The following is an 11,370-nucleotide window of genomic DNA, read 5'->3' on the forward strand; positions in this document are numbered from 1 at the left end:
TTTGAGTTAACCCTTCCCAACAGCAGAAAATTAGCTTCTGAAGTACTGTAATATCACTATTTCTAGTTGCTGTGAGTTTATAGAATAGAAATCTTCGTGAACTACAGTTATTTTTGTTTCCATGCATGTTAAATCAAGCAAATTAGTTCAGTGGTTTTTCCAGTGAGTTGATAAAATGTTTATCATCATGTGTATCAAAGTACTTAGTGCCTGCCTCAGCAGCATGTATCTTAAAGTAGGAACAATACGGGGAAGATTTGCATGGACCTTCTACAAAGATGACATTGAAATCTATGAAGCATTACACAGAAAAAAGACACATAGTCACAAGTGGGGTTCTTTGTACAAATATAAAACACATCCCAAAGGTTCTACTCAAAGAAATGTCCTCCCTACAATGACTAGATAAATTGAAATCTCTATTTAAATCACAAGTTGGATTTTATTTCATTAATAAATTATGTAATAGAATTAGGTAGCAAGTTGAATTTATAGTTCATTTCTTTTTCTTAATAATTTTTTCAGATTTATTTCTTTTATGTGTATGAGTATTTTGCCTGCATAAACATTCATGCACCATGTGTGTACTTGGTGCTTGTGGAAGTCAGAAGAGGGCATCATAGGGTCAACTAGAATGCGAGTTATGAATGGATATGAGCTCCACTGAGGGTGCTGGGAACTGAATCCCTGTCCTCTCCAAGTACAGCAAGTGCTCTTAACTACTAAACCATCTCTCCAGCCCCTAAATCTATTTTTTTCAATCATCAAATGAGCATTAATATGGCTGGAGAGATGAGTTCTACACACTTGCTATTCTTGTGGTGGACCTAGGCTCAGTTCTCAGCACCCACAGGGTAGATCTTCATCTTTAACTAGATCTTTATCGATTTCTGGGGAATAATGTTGAGTTTCTCATTTAAAAAAATGATGTAGGTTATTTTCTATTTAGTTTCCAGAGGCTGGGTGGAGTACTTCGAGGGCCTTTTGCCTCCACATGGACTATACTCACATACTAATCTCAGTCAGAAAGTTTAAGCTATAGTACAAATGTATGGAATGAGTATTTTAGATTAATTTTTTTTTTCTTTTCTGCAATTTCAAACCTGAGTTTTGGATAAATCATGATTCTTACTTATAGTGTATGATTAGTAATTAGAAGTCAGCTGGAGAAAACATGTGTCTCTTTCTGTTTTTATACATGAAAATTAACACTTCAGGGATTGTTTTCTTTGAGACAAAATATTTAAAAAGCTTAAATTATAGGATCTAAAAAATGTTCACTAATTACATCCCTTTTATGAGAAAGAGACAAATGATAATGATTATATAATAAGGATATTGCATAGCAAGAATTTGTTCAAATCAATACCTAGCAGATCTAGCATCACCTCCCACTGGTCAGTCTGTACAATTGATGCTGTGGTTACAGGTGGGCACAGTGACTGTACTGAATTGGATGGGTTAACTCATACTCACTATAGCTTCAGTATGTTCTATTGTGATTCAATTTCTTGGAAAATTGGTAATTTATGTACAACAGTTCTTGGTGGTATTATTTGAATGTCTGTTTCCTTGCCCTTCTGGATAAATAGGAACTGTCTCTATCTGTTTTTCCTTCATGCCATGTTCACGGTGACGTCATACTCTAATTTTGAAGATAATTTTACTTATCACATCAGAACTGGCCAATGCTTGGAAAGGTTACGTCTGTAAAATAAACATAATACACTACAGAAACAACCAGATTCCAGATGATCTTTTTACACTTCACATTGATTTTTCAAAACCTCATTTCCTGGTTTTGTTACACATGGCACTGGAAATAAAAAAAAAACAGAATTTGAGTGAAAGAGCCCAGACTACTCTGTTGTAAATGCACTTCCTCTCTATTCTTTCCCTTCATTGAGGGAAATGCTTTGCTTCTTTTACCTTTGGGGGAGGCAGTGAGGACCATTCATGCCTTGGTGTGAGATGCTTTTTCAAACAAAATGGAAGGAGATAAAAGGACATTTTTCATGGGATTAGCATGTGTGCCATATCTAACTGGAGAAAAGAGTATTTTTTTAGGTGAGATAGCATGGTTTATGCTCATTGGTGATGACTATACACTAATTTAGGCTATAATTTTGATAAACTCTCCAGGGAGATAGGAAGTAAACATTAACATTTCTTTCATCCAAAGAAACATTTGTGACACTCTCATGAGAAACACGGTGCTTTTGACTTAGTACTTTGTTACATTTGAGTAATGATTAAGAGAAAAGAAAGATGATTGGTTACAAGGCCTATCCTACTTTCTTACTTTGGTAAACTGTTATTTTGAAAAAAAATTATTAAATCTTTGAGAATTTCATGCAGTGTATTTTGATCATATTTACATCCCTCCTTCAATTCCTCCTTCCTGACACCAAATTCTGTCTGTGTCTTTATTTTTAAAATTGAGTCCAATTTATGCTATACATGTACTCTTGGATTTGTGGCCATTGACTTGAGGCAGTGGTTGTCATACCAGAGGCTATATCCTTAAATTAAACTGGCTCTCCCTCTCCTAGCAGTTAACAATTGCTCTTTAGCTAAGCATAGAACTCTTCTAGCTGATATTTTGTCTGGCTTGAGCTTGCACAGGTTTTATGCATGCTGACACAACTACAATTAGTTCACACATTCAACTGCCCTGTTGGGTAGATAAATCACAGTATTCTTCAAGCTGTCTACCATCCCTAGCTTGTACAATGTTTCTGCCTTCCATCCTCTTCAGCAATGATCCCTTAGCCTTGGGTGTAGGGACGTAATACATATGTTCCATTTAGGGATGAGCATTCTTATAGTCTCCAATTCTCTGTATTCTGACCAGTTGTGGGGTTCTGGGTTAATTGCCAGCTAGTGCTTATAGGAAGCTTCTCTGATGAGGGCTGAGTGATGCATGAATCTATGGGTATAGTCATAAGTCACTTGGATCAATTTAATATTGTATCCATTTATCAGAGTGATAGTGTTGCATTGGAATTTTGATGGGGATTGTGTTGAATCTGTATATTTCATTCGGCTGCCTGTCTATTTTTACAATATTAATCCTAATAACCAATAAGCGTGGGAGGTCTTCCCATCTTCTGAATCTTCCTTGAGTTCTTCTTAAAGTTTTTATTACACAAGTCTTTCACTTCCATAGTGGATGATTTTCACCTCCACCTCTTTAAATTTATTCCAAGATTACTTTTGAGGCTTTTGTGAATACAATTGTTTCCTTGATTTCTTTCTATGTTTTTCTTTTTTCTTTTTATAATTAAGAAATCTTTTATTCATTTTACATACCAATCACAGGTCTCCCTCTTCCCTTCTCCTGGCCCTGCAAGCCTTTGCCCCCCACAACCCCACTCCCCATTCCCTCCTACAAGAAGGTAAGGCCTCCCTTAAGGAGTCAACAGCGCCTGGCACATTCAGTAGAGTTAGGTCCAAACCTCTCCCCCTGCCTCAAGGCTGTGCGAGGTGTCCCACCCTAGGTAGTGGGTTCCAAAAAGTCAGCTCATGCACCAGGGATGGATCCTGATCCTACTTCCAGGGGTCCCCTTAAGCAGATCAAGCTATGCAACTGTCTTGCTTTTACAGAGGGCCTAGTCCAGTCCCATGGAGACTCCAAAAGTGTTGGTCTAAATTTCATGAGTTTGGTTTGGTTGTCTCTGTAGGTTTTCCCATCATGATCTTGATGCCTCAAGCTTTAATTTCCCCAAAAGGCTGCCTGCCACTTTCCCATGTTCTTTCAAGTTTCAACACCCCCTCCAAATTGAAACATTTGTTCCAGCAGAGGAGGGGATACTCAGGAACCTCAAGAAGCAAAGAAAAACTGGGAAATGGTCACATGTGGATGAGAACAACAACATCAAAACCTTGAAGGACCCTTAAGGATCCTATCAACCGTATAAAAGGAAGTAAGTAGTTGCTGGAGGTGGTGGCTCTGAGCAGCCAACTGCAGGAAAAGATGTACAGGTAGCTCCGGGGTGTAGAGTGGGGTTTCTGATAATGCAGGTGCTTTAGAGTTATCCCTGTTCCTTGTAAGTAGCCCCTCATCAATATTTCTATTAGTAACCCCCATAAAAAACTCATTGGTTCACCAAATTGGACATCGGTATTTTTTAATTTGTCTGCCATGAGCTCCCTTTCTCAGGTATGTAGACATGTGCACTCCCCAACAAAAGTCTTTTGCACAGCTTTGTACTATCATGCTCCTCCATGTCACTGTTTTTCCTCCCCTGGGCACTCTTACTCACTTTCTGTCTCTTTTTCCTCTTTCACTATTATACATGATTCACAAAGAAAAGGATTTGGATTTGATTGCTGTTTTTATTGTTGTGAAATTATATATCTTGAAGACTTAACACAATATAGATGTCAAATACTTTTTTTGTTCAGTGTTTCTGTGGTTATTTCATGACAGTGTGAGAAAGTGCTTCTGGCCACTATAGCATGGACTACATCCTTCTAGTGAAATGGGCTACATCTGAGAGAAGGCACAAATCATTGCCTCCTGCCTGATGTATGCCTAAAGCAAGAGCTAAATAAAACCTAGTTTCTGTAGACAGAGTAGATAAAATCACCTTCATACTGAGGGGTAGTTGAAAGGAAGAATATTCTTCTACCCTGTGGACAATCAGTCACCTAATGCTGACACCCAAATGGAAACCAATGTATCTGCAGAGCTCTGGGCTATGGCTGATAGAGTGGTTTGAGGAGAGCGGATAAAGAAAGAAACAAAGTTGTGCTATTCATGAGTGTCTGTAGCAGGTAGGCATCAAAAATGTTTTTATTTTCATTTTAGGGCAGGGTCCAGTCCTTGAAGGTGAAATGATGATGTGAGAAAGACAAATAAGGAGGCAAAAGTTAAAAGTTAATAATAAAAAGAAAAACAGAGATGTCAGACTGAACAAGGGTGCAGGGAGATGGGAGGAAAAAGCCTTAAGGACAAGCAGGTAGAGAACAGCAGCTTGTCACTGTTGGAAGAAGCATTGTGACTGGTCCAACGCGAGGATAAACAGGTGATGAGAGAATGAAGGAATCAGTGCTCGCTTGAAAGACTGGAAAAGACTCTCCAAGACCAGCTTGTGCTCAAGTTGGTGTTGGTAGACCTCTAGTGGCAGAAATGAAAATCCAGCAATCTAATTTGCCAATGGCTGAGGACAAATTTGAATTTAGATGGCAAGAGCAAATTTATATGACAAAGAAAAATCTCTCACACAAATATAATTGTAAAAAGGGCCCGCCAGACTCAATCATTGCTGGGCTTTCTATTTCTTATCAGAAAGATTCAGTGTCCTATGTATTCTGAATTCATTTCTATAATGTAGCAATTTGAGTGGCCTATGGAAGTGAAACCAGTGATATTTTAATTGTTGTGGAATAGAGTATTTGTTTAACTATGTAAAAATGTGTTGCATTTGTTTATGCTGCATTTTTTAAGTATGTAAAGATGTGTTGTATTTGTTTACACTGTATTTATTTAGCTATGTAAAGAATATGTGTTGCTGTTTTACCTTGCCTCCTTAAGGTGCCTGATTGGTCTACTACAAAGTTGAACAGCTAACAACAGCTAGGTAGAGGAGGGATAGACAGGGCTGTTGGACAGAGAGAAAAAGAGAGCCAGCCAGCCAGTCAGCTAGGGGCTAGACAGATAGACACAGAGGGCCAGGAAAGGAGAATGGACATTATGTAGATAAGATAAATGAGACTCAGGGCAGTACATAGATTAATAGAAATGGGTGAATTTGATTAAAAATAAAAACTGGCTCGAAACAAGCCTAAGCTAAGGACAAGCATTCATAATTAATAATAAGACTCCATGTCATGATTTGGGGGCTGGTGGTCCAAGAAAGCCTGATACATTTAATGAAGTTTAAAACTTGAGGAAACTCATTCAGGAGGGGAGTGCTGACTTATTTTGGAATTTTGTGGTACAAGCTACATAAGATAAAATAGCTATTCATTTTCAAATTCAGAAAATGGGAAAGAGATAATTATAACCAGAAGAGGCTTCTAGAAGCCTCAGATATGATGTAAATGATATGTTTGAAAAATGACAGCAAGGGTTTCAAATGTTAAGTAAAGCTAACAATGATCAAAAGAAGGCTAACAGGTTACTGTAATCCTAAAGGTTGATAAGTTACTGGTTGTCAGCTCCTGGGAGCTTGATATGTTTATGCAAACTATGATTCTTTAACGGAAATCAAGCTAAGTTTATCCCAAAGTTTTCACTACCAAGTGTAATGCCTGACACCTAGTTCATACTAGTTAAATCACGTGTGGTCTTCTTTTTGTGAACCAGTGAGATATTGTAGAGATTTTTAAATAGCTACTTCAAATCTATTATAATACTTTTAAAAATATCAATGAAATATGTTTTCTCCTATACTTTAAAAGGAATAAAAGACCTTTTATGAATAAGCTTGCTATGGGAAATATTAGGAGCCAAGTAGTTCATATATCCATAAATCAGCTCAAGCTGGGCAATCAAAGGATTTCTAGTTGTTAGATAAAAGTTAGCATCCTCCAGGAACTTGTGAACCAGTTGTCATCCCCAAAGGAATTATTTCCCTTGCCTCTGGAAGAAGGGATATTGAATTCTCCATTGACACACACCTGTGGTTGTATACCAAAGCCCATGCTGGCCTTCAGGCTCCCTCAGTTTCATTCACAAGTATCTGTTATACTTCAGAGACCCCATGTGAGCCTCCTGGCTCTTCTCACCTCAGGTTCTGCTCTCTTTCTACCCCTTCCCTGGCTACTCTTGCTATTTTCACTATTCCCTCTCTTCCTATATCTGCTCTTCTCCCCCTCTCTCACTTCTCTGACAGACAGTTCTAGCTGTGCACAGTCCGCTTTCTTATCTCCTTTCTCTAGGCTCTTCCAGATACCTCAGGGCATTTTTATCTCTCTTGTCCACAATAAAAGCCTTCTCTCCAGTGGGGAACCCTTTCCAGTGGTTTCTTTACTGTACCCCCTCACATGCAGGGAGATAGCACACCATGCAAGCAAGAAGAGAACTGGGTTGGAATCCCTGGTGTTCACATAAAAGTAAGGCAAGGCCACGTGCGCCTGTACCCCCAGGGCTGGAGGGAGAGACAGGTAGATCCTGGGAGCCTGTAGGCCAACTAACTTAGCTAAAGGAGTAAGCTTGAGAGGTTCAGCAAGAGACCCTATCTCAAGGGAATAAGATGGAACACAATAAATACAACCCAGGACCTCCTTTGGTCTCCTCATATACACACACCACCCTGTCTTTATATCTTATACTGTTGTTAAAATTTCTAGCAAAGGGGAAAATTACTCAATGTCTAACCCTCTTCTAAGGTCCCAGTGACAACCACAGCCCATTCTGCTAAAGTTTACTCTGCAGAACCAATGAGTTTATCCAGCTTTCTTATGGAGCACAGGTGAGAGGTTACAATAGGGGTGTGGGTGCTCCTCCCCAAACAGGCAGACCTGAAAAGCCTTACGCAGTAGTTATGAGTGCTTCCCCATAGTGGCATAGATAGTCTTCCTTCCCTTTTCTCAGCCTATATACTCTAGCCCCTCCCCCAAGCCATATGCAATTAAGGCAGAGTTGCACACAGCTGGTAGGGAAAAGCTGGACACTCACCCCTCCCTCCATGAGCATGAGTAAGCAGTCAACAAGATCAGTTTGTATTATATTTTGTAATGGGGTGCGACTGAACATCCCCAGATGCTGTTTGCTTGGCTTGGAGGACAGTCACTCACAATAAACAGGTATACACTACATACATACCATATATATATACACAGAATCATACTCATATACATACACACATACACATATGAATATATTCTGCTGGTTAGGTTTTTTTTGTTTTGTTTTGTTTTGTTTTTTTTTGTTTGTTTTGTTTTAGTTAGTTAGCTAGACCCAAACAAGAGTCACTTGGGAAGAAGGAACCTCAACTGAGGAGCTGTCTCCACCAGACTAGTCTGTGGAGCATTTTCTTGGTTTACAATTGATGTGGGAGGGCCCAGGCCACTGTGAGCAGTACCATCTTTAAGCAGTCAGTCCTGGACTGTGCAAGAAAAGAGGATGAATATTGAGTCTGGAAGCACATCAGGTAGCAGCATCTCTCCATGGTTTTTGCTACAGTTTCTAACATCAGGTTCCTGCCTTGAGTTTCTGCCTGGGCTTTCCTCAAAAAGTGTAAGATGAAATAGTGTCTTTCTTCCATAACTTAGTTTTAATCATGGTGTTATCACAGCCACAGAAAAAGTCACTAAAACATAGACACACATTCACATACACATACATACTAATGTCTACATACACACATAAAAGTAAGAGAGTGAGTAAAATTTCATTGGTTTAAACAAATCATTACCAAGTGATCAGATTCAAGTGATCAGAAATATTTTATTTATTTTGTATGTTGATTAAAGTTTCAAAATTATTTTATATCAATTACTTTTTGAACTTTATAACACAGGATTTTTATATCAAATAGTCTTATTTCTCTATTCTGTTTATATTTATATTGGTATGGAAAAAATTCCTGGAAATAAGCCATGTCTGCAGAGACTGACTGATGAATTAGAACTGCAGTAATGTGGAGAGATTAGAATATTGCCTTATGTGAGCTAGCTTTAGCCATTTGAATAGCCATTTCTTGCTCACCTCTAGATCAGAACTAACATCCTGTGATTAATAGATTTTTTAAAAAAAAAAACCTTTGTAATCTATTAATTTAGCAGCTACTAGCTTCCATCAAACCAACACCTAAGAATGTCATCAGATAGTGTCTTAGGCATATAGAAAAGCTTCTCTTATCTTACTGGAACTATTTCTCTGATGTACCCACCAATGTATTAAATACCCACCAGATAGTAAACTGTAATTTAACACGTACACAGGTCTCCATTGGGTTTACCCTGCTCTGAAGCCTGGGGACAGTCTCTGAGGGCCCCCAGGTTTGATGGCAAGTAGTTACCTTCTTCCTAGTAAGGACTTCAAATTTCCAACCAGATCAGTGCATTCTTGCTGAGTGGTCAAGATCCATTAGTTGTTCCTGAGTACCTGAAGCCCCCAATATGTCTCTGTGTAGGTGTGTCCATGTGGAGGTCAGAGGCCAACTTGCTGAACTTGGTTCTGGATTTTGGGTATCAAATTCATGTCATCAGGCTTGAAGCCAAGAACCCTTACATGCTGAGCCATCTCACCAGTTCTATTTCTCCCTTTTCTTAAATGCTGGGATGCAGTCTCCAAACTGGATCTCAGAATAATGTATCACTTCCTCAAGAGTCAGATTCCAACATCAAAGTGTGCTTGGAGTCAGTCCTTCCAAAGTCATTGGGGAAGTCATCATTCCCCATCCTCAGCTTCTGTCTGTATGTGGCCAGTGAGTCTTGGTGTCCTTGGCTTGTAGAAGCATCATTCCTACTCCTGTGATGCTGTGTCCTACAGCATTAACAGAGTAAGTCTTCCTCAGTACCAATTTTTCCTTTATAAGGTACTGTAATACCAGGTTGAGATCTATTCAACTCTAGTCTGATGCCAAGTTTAAAAACTCCATTTCCTAAAGGTCACCTTAAGAGGCCCTAAGTGAGGAAACAAACACAGACATTTAGTAGGGATCAGGGGTCACAAGGTTAAAATTATGTTCTCCCAATTCTCCATGACTTCATTTGAAAGAATGCCTACATAGCCAAGTATGGTGGATCACTCATACCTGTCCTCTCAGCACTCAGGAGGTGGAGGAGGATCAGGAGTTCAAGGCCAGTCTTGGCAACATAGCAACTTTGGGGTCAGCTTGGGCTACATGAGACCCTGTCTCATAAGTAGAAAGAAGAGGTGAATGGGAGAAAAAGTTGGGAAAAAAGAAGACAAGACACAGGACAGGGAGGCAGAGGAGATCCTGATCTTTGAACCTTCAGATAGCTCTTGGTTTTCAGAGGGACCAGTCACAGGTCTAGGGCAGTGCCCAAGCCAGTGGATCTGAGTCAAATGTAACCATCATCCAACATCCTCCTTAGGACTTCATCAGGAAGCCATCAGTAAGACCTGGAAATAAGCTATGGCTGTTTGCCTGGTGTCTCAGGTCCAGCCACCTGCAGCTCTGAAGCCAGCATGCAGTGGTTGGAAATAGAATCCCACTGATGAAAGTTGAGGGTCATCATGGCCAGGCTGTGCACAGGGTCAGCTTGCCACCATCCAGTTGACAAATTTGCAGTTGCATGGCCAGCTTCACCACCACCTTTACCAGATTCTCTGCCACTCTCTGTACCTCCTTCCATCTGTGTGTGGACTCTTTGGTGGCCTGGTACAGTTCATCCAAAATCTCACTGCTGATGTTGTTGATGAACATGACCACCATGGCCTTGAAGGTGAGGACCTTCTACTGGCCCTACAAGGCCTGAATCTTCATGCTGCAGGTGTCCATGAGCCCTGCTCTGTGGGATCTGTCTGGGTGACAGTTCATTATAGACACCTGTGTGGGGCTGGGGCCTCTGGGCCAGCAGAGTACCACTGCAGGACTCTTGCTGGCCTGGGAAGTTATACACACTCCCACTCATGTATTTTAAACTTGCCTTTATTTATGACATTCTGTGAAACTATAAAACTCCATGAAACTGCTTCTAGAACATGGAATTTGAGGTAAACTAAATTTGTATTCCTGGTCCACAGGGACTCAGAATAAACACTCTATTATTATCTTTAAGATGAGAGTTGTGTTTTTTGCATTGACATCGGGATGTGGTGACATCCATAAATGAAGAGTGAAAGAAGAACAAAGGTTCTCAATTTGTGGGTTACAACCCCTCTCGGGTTACATACCAGATATTCTGCATATCAGATATTTACATTATGCATTATGTTTGCATTAGCAATAGCAAACTTACAGATATGAAGTAGTAACAAAATAATTTTATGGTTGAGGCTCACCACAACATGAGGAACTGTATTGAAGGGTCACAGCATTAGGAAGATTGAGAACCACTAGAGAAGGAAACAAATGAAAGAATAAAAACAGTAAAAGTTACTAAGTAAGGTGTCAGTTTTTCTCTCTTGAATTCTCCCTTTTTATCTTTTGAGTAGTTCTGGGTCATTTGTATCTACAGAATACAATCTTCAAATGAAAGTGTGCTAAAAGCCATTGTAACAAAGCAGGTAACTAGTGAATGGATAATTCAAGCGGACAGTTGTGTGAACAGGGATCCACTTCACTTCCTTTGCAGATTCATTTAAAAGTACAGCATTCATCTTAACTTTTTTAAGAGGCAAGATTATTCAGTTGTTGAAGCAGCTAACTTAGTTGAATTGTATTTCAAACCCAGAGCTGCATAACATGTACCTCATGTCCATAGTTAACTTTGCCATGATTACACACA

At 39.5% G+C, this 11,370-nt stretch overlaps 1 non-coding gene across 1 annotated transcript; it reads left to right on the forward strand.

Moving 5' to 3' along the window:
* Window positions 1–206: 206 nt before the first annotated feature.
* On the forward strand, window positions 207–313 carry LOC114686566. Its single transcript, XR_003733590.1, has one exon. It is a non-coding gene; the product is annotated as a U6 spliceosomal RNA (small nuclear RNA).
* The last annotated feature ends 11,057 nt before the right edge of the window (window positions 314–11,370 follow it).

This window comes from Peromyscus leucopus, chromosome 3 (assembly GCF_004664715.2).
Source record: "Peromyscus leucopus breed LL Stock chromosome 3, UCI_PerLeu_2.1, whole genome shotgun sequence".
NCBI classification, from domain to species: domain Eukaryota; kingdom Metazoa; phylum Chordata; class Mammalia; order Rodentia; family Cricetidae; genus Peromyscus; species Peromyscus leucopus.